The sequence below is a fragment of the Hypanus sabinus genome, chromosome 1 (assembly GCF_030144855.1).
Source record: "Hypanus sabinus isolate sHypSab1 chromosome 1, sHypSab1.hap1, whole genome shotgun sequence".
Lineage (NCBI taxonomy): Eukaryota > Metazoa > Chordata > Chondrichthyes > Myliobatiformes > Dasyatidae > Hypanus > Hypanus sabinus.
Window position 1 is genome coordinate 26,396,279 of NC_082706.1, and position 13,162 is coordinate 26,409,440.

A 13,162-nucleotide genomic window follows, 5' to 3' on the forward strand; every position below is an offset into this window, starting at 1 on the left:
CACAAGAAATGAAACTATAGGACAGTTAGCTGGCCTCAGTGGTTGGGAAGGTGTTGGTGTCGATTATTAAGATTGAGATTTCAAGGTAACTGAAAGCACATAATAAAATAGGCGGCAGTCAGCATAGTACTTCAAGAGAAAATCTTGCCCGACAAATCTTTTGGAGCTTTCTGTTGAAATAACTAGCAGTATAAGTGAAGCAGAAATCGTTGATGTTGTGTACTTGGATTTTTAATAGGCAATTGGCAAGGTGCCAGAGATGAGGCTGCATAACAAGTTAGGAGCCGATGGATTTACAGGAAATAATTTAGCATGGAGAAAGAAATAGCTGATCGGCAGGAGGCAAAGTGTAAGAATAAAGGCAACGTTTTACAGCTGGCTGCCGGCGACTTTGGTATTTCACAGGAGATTGTGTTGGGACCGTTTCTTTTTGCTTTTAATGCCAATGATTTGGATGATGGTATTGATAGTGCTATTGCAGCTTGCGGATGATATGAATATACTTGGTGGGGCAGGTAGTTTCGAGAAAGTAGAGAGGCTACAGAAGGTCTTCGGCAGATGAGAAGAATGGGCAAAGATATGGCAAAGGGATTTATGTAACAGGAAGTATATGATTCGTGAGATTTGCTGGAAGAGATGAAAAGGCTGACTACTTTCCAAATGAAAAGAAAATACGAAAAAATAACCGAGGCGCAAAAGATGAATTTGCAGGCTGAATATGTGGTGACGAAGGCAACTGCAATATTAACATTCATTTCAAGAGGACTAAAACATAAAAGCAACGATCTAATGGTAAGAATTTATAATGCAAAGAGGATGCCTTACTTGGAGTATTGTGAGCATTTTTTGGCCCCTTATATTCGAAAGGATATGCTGAAATTGCAAAGGGTTCAAAGGAGATACAAAACAATATTCACTATAATTCAGAAGAAAGTGCTCTTATGTAATTGAAAATTGTCAGATACAGAAAGAACCTGAAAAAGCCGATGAGTAGAGTATGTTTCCAGTCGTAGTGAAGTCAAAGACCAGACGATAGAGCCTCAGAATATAAGGGCGTAATTATAAAACGCATACGGAGGGTAATTTATTTCTTTCTTCCACAGAGAATGGGGAATCGATGGAATTCCTTGCCACATGCAGCTTTGGAAAGAGAGTCGTTACGTATATTAAAGGCAGAGCTTGTTATATTCTTCATTGGTCAGGGGATGAAGGGATATAGGGAAATGGCAAGAGATTGGGTCTAAGAGGAATTTGATGAATTGGAGGAACACACTCGATGGGCCAAAGATCCTAATTCTGCTCCTATGTCTATTGGCTTGTGGACATATTCCAGGAATATTTTAAAGTTCCCAGTTAACTTAAAATTAAACTCTATCCGGGAAGTGGGCAAAGTCCGAGTTTCCGATGCAGTACCTGCTACTCCACACAGGGAGAAGTTGAGTTTAGAACTGAACGCCGATCACATGTGCCTGAGCGGTGTCTCTATTAATGCAACATACTAGAAGAATCCTTTAAGTAATATGCGTTGTAATAATGCGTCTGCAACTGTGTAGTTGCAGAAACGTACACTTTTGTCTACTCGAAGGTGTTATCTTGCGAGATCTTCAGTGCATGTTTCCCTGTCAGCTCGCCTGCTTCTCTCGGTACTCTGAAACCTTCCCACATAGGATGGCTTGTAAGTTGGTAGTTTAATTGGATACCATGAACTATTGCTTGGTGGAACCCTAACGATAATGCAAAGGGCAGCTCATGGGATTTCGTGAGATGTAATAAGTGCAGGATGAAGGAAAATAATGAGTAGAAGAAATAAACTGATTTTTTTCGGAAAAGTACGTCGATTAGAGAGTTTGATGGGTTTCTTTTTTATCATCCGATAAGAAAATAATTTTAAAAAAGTTCTCAATACACAGCGTATGGGTTTAAACAACAGCGAATTGATAATGTTTCAACTGTTACGAAAAATAAAGAAATGATTATCTTTACCTATTTGTCACATGTAGATCGAAACATATAGTGAGCTATGATGTTTGAGTCAAATCCATTCAGCGAGTCTTCCGCTGCACTGCGCAAAAATATCACTACGCTCATGGCGGCAGCATTGCATGTCAACAACTCACCTGCCATAAGCATACGCCTTTGGAATGCGGTAGGAAACATGAGGAAGCCCACACAACCACAGAGCGAATGTAAAAACTCCTTTGAGGAGGGAAGTGTTCCCAAGCTGGCACTCTACATCGATGCGCATTAGCTACCGCTGAATAAAAAAAAAACACTCGTTATTTTATCCAGTTCTGAGGCTGAGTTAATTTATTCGTATTATTGTTTATGAGTCATAAACCTAATATAATGAGCGTAAACATTGCCTATTGACAACATAAGAAAATTGGGTCCTCGACTTCCTAACTGGAAGAAATCTTCTTCTCGCTGATGATCAACACTGGTGCTCTTCAGGGATGTGCGCTTGGCCCACTGCTCGACTCTCTCTACACCCATGAATGTGTTGCTACGCATAGCTCAAATACTATCTACAAATTTGCTGATGATACGACCATTGTTGGTAGAATCACAGATGTTGACGAGAGGGCCTACAGGAGCAAGATATGTCAACTAGTCTAGTGGCGTCGTAGCAACAACCTGGCTTTCAACGTCAGTAAGACGAAAGAGTTGACTGTGAACTTCAGGAAGATAAGATGAAGGAAGACATATCAATCCTTATAAAGGGATCATAAGTGGAGAGAGGGAGCAGTTTAACATTCCTGGGTGGCAAGGTCTATGAGGACCTAACCTGGTCCTAACATATTGATGAGTTATAAGCAAGGCAGGACAGCGACTATATATCATTCCGAGTTTGAGGAGACTTGCTATGTCGACAAAAACACTCAAACACTTCTATAGATGTACCGTGGAGAGCATGCTGAGAGGCTGCATTACTGACTGGAATGGGACTTGGAGCGGGTGGGGAGTTGCTATTGGACAGGATCGGAAGAAGCTACAGATGGTTGTAAATTTAGTCGGCTTAATCTTGGGTACTAGCCTACAAAATATCCAAGACATCTTCAAGAAAGGCAGCTTTATTATTAAGGACCTCCTGCACCCAAGACATGCCATTTTATTACCGTTATCATCAGCTAAGAGGTACGAACGCCTGAAGGCACAATATCAGTGATTCAGGAACAGCGTCTTCCACTCTGCCATCTGATTCCTTAGTGGACATTGGCCTCCTTGAACAACACCTCACTTTTTAAATTTTTACAATTCTGTTTTTCCCCATGATTTTTAATCTTCTTCTTCTTCTTCTTCTTCTTCTTCTTCTTCTTCTTCTTCTTCTTCTTCTTCTTCTTCTTCTTCTTCTTCTTCTTCTTCTTCTTCTTCTTCTTCTTCTTCTTCTTCTTCTTCTTCTTCTTCTTCTTCTTCTTTCCATCGATTTCTATTCCAAAACGCCTTTTACAGTAATAAGACAGACAGTGTCGTGCCCCCGCCATACAGTCTCACTGGGCTTCCAAATCTGATGCTAAGTGGTACACAGGATCGTAACAGACTCAGCGGATAAGGAAGCTGCCCCGCAGTGACACCTAATTAGTCTAGTGATGCCATCCGTTGACCAGCACTTTGGTTCATCCGCATGTAACCAAGGTGACTGTAACATTGACTCTTTTGGAAACATCTGCCACAGACACAATCAGACGCTCTGCTGCCGGCGTCCACGTTAGGTGCAGCCTTTGTCTAAAGAGGCATAACCTGCAAAGCGGCAACGCATGTTTACCTCCTTGACATAGCTAGTCACGATCCTACGACTAGATCTAGTCTATATTCATTCTCTGGTAGGTCTAACCTAGCCGTGAAGGTGAGGTTCCATTCCATTTTTAATTTATTCAATATACGTATACTGCAATTATTGTTGATTTTATTACTATTGCTATTAATATTATTGTATTTCTTTTTCTTCTGCATTGAGAATTGCATTGAACCGCTGCTGCTAAGTTAACAAATTTCACGACATATGCCAGTGATAATAAACCGGATTCTGATATAAGTTGAAGTGTGTGGTTGAACTGGACCAGAGGAAAAGGCGTGAAAACCGTTCACAAATTATAACAGTGGCCTTGTATTCATGAACATAACCATGCATTTTCCACCTGTTCAAAATCGATCACATGAACATAGCAATGTGTCAGACGGTTCCTGTCACAGGAGCAGACTTGTACGGAGCAGTCTTCCGTTTTAGGTGCGTAACCCGGTGTATCAACGAATGTATTTATAAACATTAGACTATCATTCTAACAATAGCACAGACGAATATGAAGAGACAAATGAGCTTTGTCGTGCCTAAGTAGAGAGAGTGGAGAACAAGTTTATTTTTGGGCAGAGTAACCCCATTAGTCTGCGTTCAAGTTGCCTTCTGGGCAGAAGGCAATGTTAAGCAATGAGAGTGTTCGCAAGTTTAGTGGAAGCAATAACAACCCATCATTTGTAATATCCTGAAATACATGAGCGGCAAATACATGTGATTGCAAGGATTAGTCTGCCAAATGGAACATATCATGTTGTTTTGCTTTTGAATTTAAATTTATTGTGAGAATCGCAGCGGCGTCTTCAGAGCCACAGAGTCAAGCAATGCAGCGGAACTAAGAGCTCGGAGGGCGGTACTGAGTGTGGGATGGAGGCGGATGTGGTGGTGGCGGGAAGGTGGGAGGTGCGGATGTTTTTACCATTGAGCACGTATTAATTTCATATCCCTCTTACCATGATTTCCTAATCCATAATTGTACCACCCCTGTAACTAGGAAGAGAAATCTAATTGTACATTTCTCATTTCAGGCCGTCCAGTGGATTGTCAGACCGAACAGTCAGGTAAGCTCGCTTAATTTTCACTGAGTGATGGTCTGTGTTGTTGAAACTAATTGTTACGGAGTTTCTGGCTGAGAAGTGTCTGCTCTTTTCATGGAACGACAAGCACCAAACTTCATGCAGAGCAGTCAGCAGAAAAAGTATTTTCAGCTGACTTTATTAATTCCTGAAAGTGAAAAGAAAACTCCCAGTTTTTCATTCCATCCTTTTAGTACTGAGCTGAAGACACATGGAGGATCAGTTCGACTCTTTCTCCAGGAAATTTCCACACCTCCATTAATGTTTGTGTTCGAGTACCTGATTGATGAGGACTAACTACAGTGGAGGCACGGAAAGAGCAGTTCATCAGCAGCTCTCCGAAGAGTAAACAGGAGTCAATGTTCCCTATAAGTTCTGTGAGTGCGCGGCCGCGCACTTAGACTTCGTTGCCACGGAGCTGGATTTTTTTTTTACATTTAAACATTTTAAATGGTGTACAGTTTTAAGGGGTGTGTAAATCTTTTCTTATTAGAGCATGCTAGGTCCGCAAAGCCGTAAAACAAATTAGAGGGAACATTGAAGCCGATCATCTTGTTTTCCTCGGAGACACCCATATCTTTCCGTAGAATGACTGGTTGACTCTCTGTTCTCTGGACGTTATCTGACCCTTTGATTACTTTCGTTATATTAAGCAGCTTATTGGGGGTTTGCCACAGCCTGATCTCCCCGTTGATCATCACGTTGTTCATGAATAGTTTTAATGTTTGAGGCGTCTTAACTCGTCGCTGTCTATGATATTTTATTTTCTGTTATTTTTCAGAAAGTTCAAAGGTAAGATTGGTGAATGGTGGCAGTCGATGCGCCGGGAGAGTAGAGATTCTCCACGAGGGAAACTGGTGGACTGTTTGGAACCCTGAGTGGGATCCTAAGTGGAACGAGCAGGCGACCGCTGTGGCGTGTCGGGAGCTGGGCTGCGGCGCCGCGGAGAAAACCCTGAGCAATACTCACTTTGGGAAAGGATCCGGACCCGTTTTATATTCCGATGTTGAGTGCAATGGGAGAGAGGCCAGTCTGCAAGAGTGTATAATCGATGAATGGCTTGAATCTGGTTCACATTCATACGATGTCGGCGTTATTTGCGAAGGTAAATATCAGGTTTTTTATACCTGTGGTCCCGCCATTTTGACTCCGATAGCAAATAAGCGGGGCGGACCACTCTTCGCTTGTGATGTCGAACTAAATCCAATTCACGTCGGGAATATACCCGTCATGTTGGAATTGCATTTCCTGTTATGTACTTCTGCTGTGATGTTAATTAAATACTACCAACAAGTGCATATATAGTCCGGTGTCAGCTCAACTACTCGAAAGAGTCGAGCAACATTTGTGGCGTGAGAGAAAAAGATGTCGTCAGGACTGTACAGATCAGGACCAGAAACGCCGAGAATTTTCTTTCCCCACAGCTGATGATTGTCACCCTCTTTACTACTATAGTTTGTTTTTATTTGTTCCAGCAACCAGCATTTGCAGCCTTTGATTAATAGTGCAATATGTCACTGAATCAGTCCTGTCCTATCGCCCGCCAAACACTTTCTATACAAGTACCACGGTAAATGTTCCCTCTCCGGTCTTTTGAACTATTTAGTCCCTCACGTTAAGCCTATGTTTTCAGTTTTTAATGCTCTTCTCTTAATGCCGAAAATTTATCTTCCCTGACAGATGATGTTCATGCCGCCGAAATGTTCCCGGTTCCAGCATTTCCAGCTGTTCATTAGTAGTGTGATACAGCACGGAAACAGTTCTCCCACCCCCACCCCCACCAAAAGAAAACAGGCAATAATCGGCCATAACAATCTTCGTTTGTTTGTCCTCACGAGTCCCTATATCCTTCAAAACAATGCCTATCCTTTACCAATCTAAATAGCTTTCAAATATTAACACTTTACCTGCCTCAACCACTTCCGCATGCTGCTCTGTCTACAGACCGTCATGTAGATGACGAGTTTGCCCCTCAGGTCCTTGTGAAACATCTGCTATCTCCGCTAATCCTATGCTTTCAGGATTTGATAAATTATTTCTGAAAGTAAAGGACGCTTGTATCCACCATATTTATAACACTCATCCTTTACAAACGATGCAGTTCCCATGGCAGCAACCCAGTTTTACAGCTCAACAGCTTTCATTTCTCAATTGCATGCTGGGTTCAATAGGGCAGTCCGTAGAGCTGTGAATTCTTAGCGTTTGACGGGGTAAGGTCTTCTCGTAATTTGCATCCAAAAGCTCAAGTATGTTTTAGGATACTTCCGGAACATCAGGTTTGTTAGCGTCTGTGATTGCAAAAAAAAAAAAAAAAAAAAAAAAAAAAAAAAAAAAAATAGGTAATGCATTTAATTCAGCATTGCTTAAATAGGAAAACATCTATTAAGGAAATTGCTGAAATTATTGAATTTGGAGGTCACCTTCGTCTGACCTTAATGTTGACTTCTCACAAAGTGCGCAAAGGGGTGGAATTCGAAACATTTGTACTTGTACACATCCAGAAGAAGAAAAACAGGAAAAGCAGATGCAGATCAGAGTATTGGTCATACATTTGTGTGGGGTCAACGTGTCTCACTAATTCAGTTGAGTGTTTGAAGAGCAGCTGAGAATATCAATGAAGACATACAAGTAAACTTTGAGAACGTTTTTCCATGTCTTCGCATGCCAATATCTCAGAAAGTTCGGGCGGAAACATAATGACATAATGTCCTGCACGATAAAGGAGACAAATAGAGGAAAGGTTTTCTTGTGAGCAAACCTGACCAGCGGTGTGCCACAGACATTATTGCTGGGAATTTTGTTTTCGTGACACACACGCACACACACACACACACACACACACACACACACACACACACACAGACACACACACACACACACACACACACACACACACACACACACACACACACACACACACACACACACACTCACACGCACGTCGAGCAGCAGATGGGATTGTCGAATGCAAAGGACCCTGTTTAGTGAACGATCGAGTATTTGGCCTTAACTAATGAGGAAACCCTGATCGCAAATACATGGTAGGGCATTGAAGAATGCAGTAGAACAGAGTGATCTAAGAATAATGGTTCATAGTTTCCTGAAAGTGGACTCCCATGTGGATAGGGTGGTGAAAAAAGCTTTTGGTATGCTGGCTTTTATAAATCAGAGCATTGAGTATAGGAGTTGGGATGCAATGGTAAAATTGTACAAGACATTGTTAAGGCCGAATTTGGAGTATTGTGCACAGTTCTGGTCACCGAATTATAGGAAAGATGTCAACAAAATGGAGAGAGTACAGGCAAGACTTACTGGAATGTTACCTGGATTTCAGCACCTAAGTTACAGGGAAGGGTTGAACAAGTTAGGACTTTATTCTTTGGAGTGTAGTAGGTTGACGGGGGACTTGATAGAGGTATTTAAAATTATGAGGGAGATGGATAGAGTTGACGTGGATAGGCTTTTTCCATTGAGAGTTGAGGAGATTCAAACAAGGGGACATGAGTTGAGAATTAGGCGGCAAAAATTTAGGGGATGCAGGAGGGGGAATTTCTTTACTCAGAGAGTGGTAGCTGTGTGGAACGAGCTTCCAGTCGAAGTGGTAGAGGAAGGTTCGGTATTGTCATTTAAAGTAAAACTGGATTGGTATATGGACAGGAAATGATTGGAGGGTTATGGGCTGGGTGCGGGTCAGTGGGACGAGGTGAGAGTAAGCGTTCGGCACGGACTAGAATGGCCGAGATGTCCTGTTTCCGTGCTGTAATTATTATATGGTTATATGGAAACAGAGAAAACGGAATATTTATCGAATTTGCATTATGTGGACCAAATGACGAATATAGAGTATGCACCTGGCGATCAAAAGTTTGTTTGTTACTGACTTTAGAATATTCCTGATCCATTATTATTTCCAGATGTTTTGTTCGCACATACAATTAACTTCCAACATGGGTGTGCAAAAGCTTCAGTAAAAATTAATTCACCAGAGATGAATAAATACGGTGCATTCTGAAATACGGTGATCCCTCGGAGAACAGATTGTAACCCAACGATATCAGACCCTGATATATGCTGAACTTAATATGTTTTACCTGTACATTGCTATAATTTTCTTTGCCATGTTTGCTGTTCACATCTTTATCAGGTCACAGAACTGCAAGGTTGGTGTCCGGAAATGACGAATGTTCGGGAAGACTAGAGTTGCAGTTTGGTGAATCCTGGGGAACCGTGTGTGACCTGCACTGGGATATGAATAACGCCAACGTGGTGTGCAATCACCTTCAATGCGGAGTCGCTGTTTCGGTGCTGAGGGGAGCTTATTTCGGAGAAGGGAAAGACCCTGTATGGAGCAAAACCCTTGCATGTCAAGGTAATGAGTCGAGCCTGTACGACTGTCCATATTATTTAAGGACTCATCATCAGTGCAACCACAAGAATGATATCAGTCTGACCTGCTCTGGTGAGTGTCGGGTTTCAGAAAAAAATAAATCTATATTAAGCCTTGATGGTATTTTGAAGGCAAAGTTCGCTTATCAATAACTCTTCCAAATAATGTTTCATAAATTGCATTGCTGCAGTATCATTCGATATTATTTTGATGTAAAATTGACCGACAGTAAAGAAGGGGTGGGGGTGAGATAATTGAAGATTTACAAGAAAGCAACATTAATGACTGAGTTCAATGTGGGGTTCTGAAGGAGGAAATTTAGAATACCTATAATTGGAGACTTTCGAAGGGATGAAGAAAAGAATCTTCTATCAAAACTTAAGTAATAGGCTGATAAATTACGATGGCATTGATCAATGAGTTAGCATATTAACAAAGTACTTGGGCATTATTCACCGATTTACTTAGTTATGTAACTGCACAAAAAAGGAATATTGGACCACGGAGGAGGGAAATTGACTAGCAGATCTTACGGACGGACGACATGGTAGAACCTACTACAGGCAGTATGATGTTTAGAAAAGAATGCAAATAAAATACATGAAGATAAGTACTCAAAAATATGTTGTGATTTTATAGGTTTGTAAGGAAGTAGAGTCGTGGTCTGGTCCTGGGTCCGCGTTTTGGTTCGCAGTCCTTTGGCTCTGGGCTCCCAGTCCTCCGACTGTCCCTTGTCTCGGTTGGACTAAACCGCAAACACCTGATGCTCATCTGGTTGGCTGGGAATGTTAGTGGCCCTGGGATTGAGCGTAGTTGGGGAGTCGTCTTGTGAAGCTTCCCTGGCAAGATTCTGATGGAGCAAATGTCTTGTCGAAGGATGGTACGGCCACCTGCCATATTTAGGCTGCGTTGGAGAACCATTGCTTCTTGGCGCCTTGCTGTCAGTAGTCGGCGCTGTCGTTGCGGTATGGTGTCGGCCGTTTCCCGAGCCAGCTGGGCCACTCCGATGTAGGTAGAGATCCGCTTGTTTCCGTAGCCAGCCAAGGTTGCTGGGCGTAACGGCTACTAGCAGCAGACCCGATGCAGAGATGGAACTGTCTGTCGTCCAAAAGAGACTGTTTGTCACTTCCTGTCCTCGCCCGGTGTGGTAAGTCAGGCCGCTCTGCTGTCACCCTGCGGGGGAAATTTGTCTTGCCTTGTCCTCGCCTCCGTGGGGTAAGACAGGCCGTTCTGCCATTGCCCTGCGGGGGTTTCTGTCTTGTCTTTGCCTCCGTCGGGTCAATCCGGCCATTCTGCCGTTACTTCTTCAAGCCTCAAGCCAAGCCTCAAGAACACCAAGTCTCTCGCCAAGCATCGTCACGTCTTCGCCTGGGTTTGTGGGTCCGAGCCGGAGGCAAGACACAGGTTCTGGATCCTTGTCCAGTCTAGTGCTCGGAGTCGACCCCAGGCTCCTTGTTCGGTCCCACGTCCTGCTCCTTTCCTAGCACTGCAGAATCTGCGTCCTGTATTTGGGTTCTGATACAAATTCCCTCTACGACAAGTAGGTTGTTCAAGAAGAACTCTGAAATTGAACGGGAGGCAAATGGCGATATTTTCAGAAAACATCATTCAAATGAAATCAGAAACGATATCGTAATAGAAGATAAACATAATAATCTACGGCAATTGCAACCCTTCGACCCGCAATGTTATACCTACCATGTAACCGACTCGAGAAGCTGCATAGAATGTTCCTAACGCATGACCCTCTCTTTCTCTAACCTCTTTGGATCCATCTGAGAATCTCTTAAAATATCTTATTTGTATCCCCTTCTACCACCATCGCAGATAGTGCATTCCAATTCACCCGGTACGCTGTGTGTGAAAGTACTACTTCTGACATCCTCCAGGACAGTGGTTCCCAACATTTTTTGGCCATGCCCCACCTAATCACCTCTAAAATCATGATGACCCCTGTGGCGATATATAATATTATTCAAAAAGTGCACTCCTATTCACCTGGTGGAAGCCTAAAATACCATTAACTTGGGTTAAACAAGCTTTCAAAGAATATGGCATTCCTGAAAGAGAAAAATAAAAGAACCAAAGGACTGTTAAAATTCTGGGGAAGAAATTATTAAGAAATTGTAAAAAAAAGAACATTAAGTTTAATAATAATAATAATAATAATAATAATAATAATAATAATAATAATAAAACAATGCCGATTCGTTTCTACAGCATACAAAGACAGATACACCGTTTAAAAGAGATGACGCAATGACACCTTCACACCACCAAGAACCGAAACCTAATGCAAAAAGCAGCATTGGAGCGACCTCGTACGAGTTTCTTACGCGTTTGGACTTGTTCATTCGTCCCTTCCTACATCAGTCAATTCAGTAATTTAATTATGAATGCCATTTGATGGTTGTAATGATGGTGATTCACTATATATACAGTACATACGCATTTGCACATGTACATACACACAAGTATTTTTATGTATGCATACTGTATATACACATATGTATTAACGCACACACACTCATACTCACACAGACTTACTAGAAAAAATTCACTGTTAATAACTCATTCTCGGATTGCCCCCCTTAAAAATCATATTATCCCCCTGTGAGGCGTACGCCCCACGTTGGGAACAACTGCTCTAGGACCACTTCCAAGCAGCTTAAATCTATGTCCCTTACTACTACCCATTTCAGCCCTGGGAGAAAAAGCCTGGCTATCCACACGATCAATGCCTTTCATCGTCTTATTCACCTCTGTCAGGTCACCTCTTATCCTCGGTCGCTCCAATGGGAAACCGATAAGTTCACTCAACCTAATCTCATAAGTCTCCAATCCAGGAAGCATTCTTGCAAATCTCCTCCGCACTCTCTCTATTGCAGCCACATACTCCCTGCAGTAATATAGTGTGTATAAAATGATGAGAGGCATTGATCATATGGATAGTGAGTGGCTTTTTCCCGTGGCTGAAGTGGCTCACACGAGATGGCACAGTGTTCAGGTGCTTTGAGTTTGGTACAGAGATGTCAGGGCTCAGGATTTTACGCAGAAAGTCGTGAGTGCATGGATTGGACTGCTGGCGACAGTGGTGGAGGCGGATACAATAGGGTCTTTTAAGAGACTCCTGGATAGGTATATGGAGATTAGAAAAATAGAGGGCTATGGTTGCTGTAGGTAATTTTTAAAATATGGACATGCTCGGCACAGCTCATTGGGCTGAAGTGTCTGTATTGTGCTGTAGGCTTTCTACTTGCTATGTTCAATGATGTGACCTGAACTGAACACAGTTCTCTAAGTGGGGCCTAACTGTCTTGTATTGATTTAACATTAACTCACGGCTATTGAATTCAAATTAGAATGAAAGAAAACAACAAAATAGTTCAAATAAAACTATATATTCTAAACTCTAACAAAATGCTGACAAATAACATGAAACAGATTAAACGCTGAAGTCCAAAGAAGATATCATCTGCAGATTCTGGAAATCAAGCGAATGCACTCAAAATACACGTAGGGTCATGACCGGAAACGTCCCATGTTTACTGTTTTTCCATAGATGCTGGCTGGACGGCAGAGTTCCTCCAGCAATTTGTGTCACTCTTTTGAGACAAAGCCATTTAACAACCAAAGGCTTTCATCACTACTGCGACAATCGAGTAAAAATGATTTACTAGTTAATAGTTAATATCTAGATGCTTGGAAAATGTTGAAGACATTACCCCTTTCTTGGAAAAAGAACCGCGAAAGATAGGTTATTGAGAAATGTGTCAAAAACTGAAGACGTTGTTCATGTCACGTCATTTCCAAGCATCAATCTACTGCATTAGTGAGGAATGCAATTAGGTCGAAACCCTCTGTACCATCACGATCGGAGTTTCCCGCTGCAGAACCGAGCAGAACACA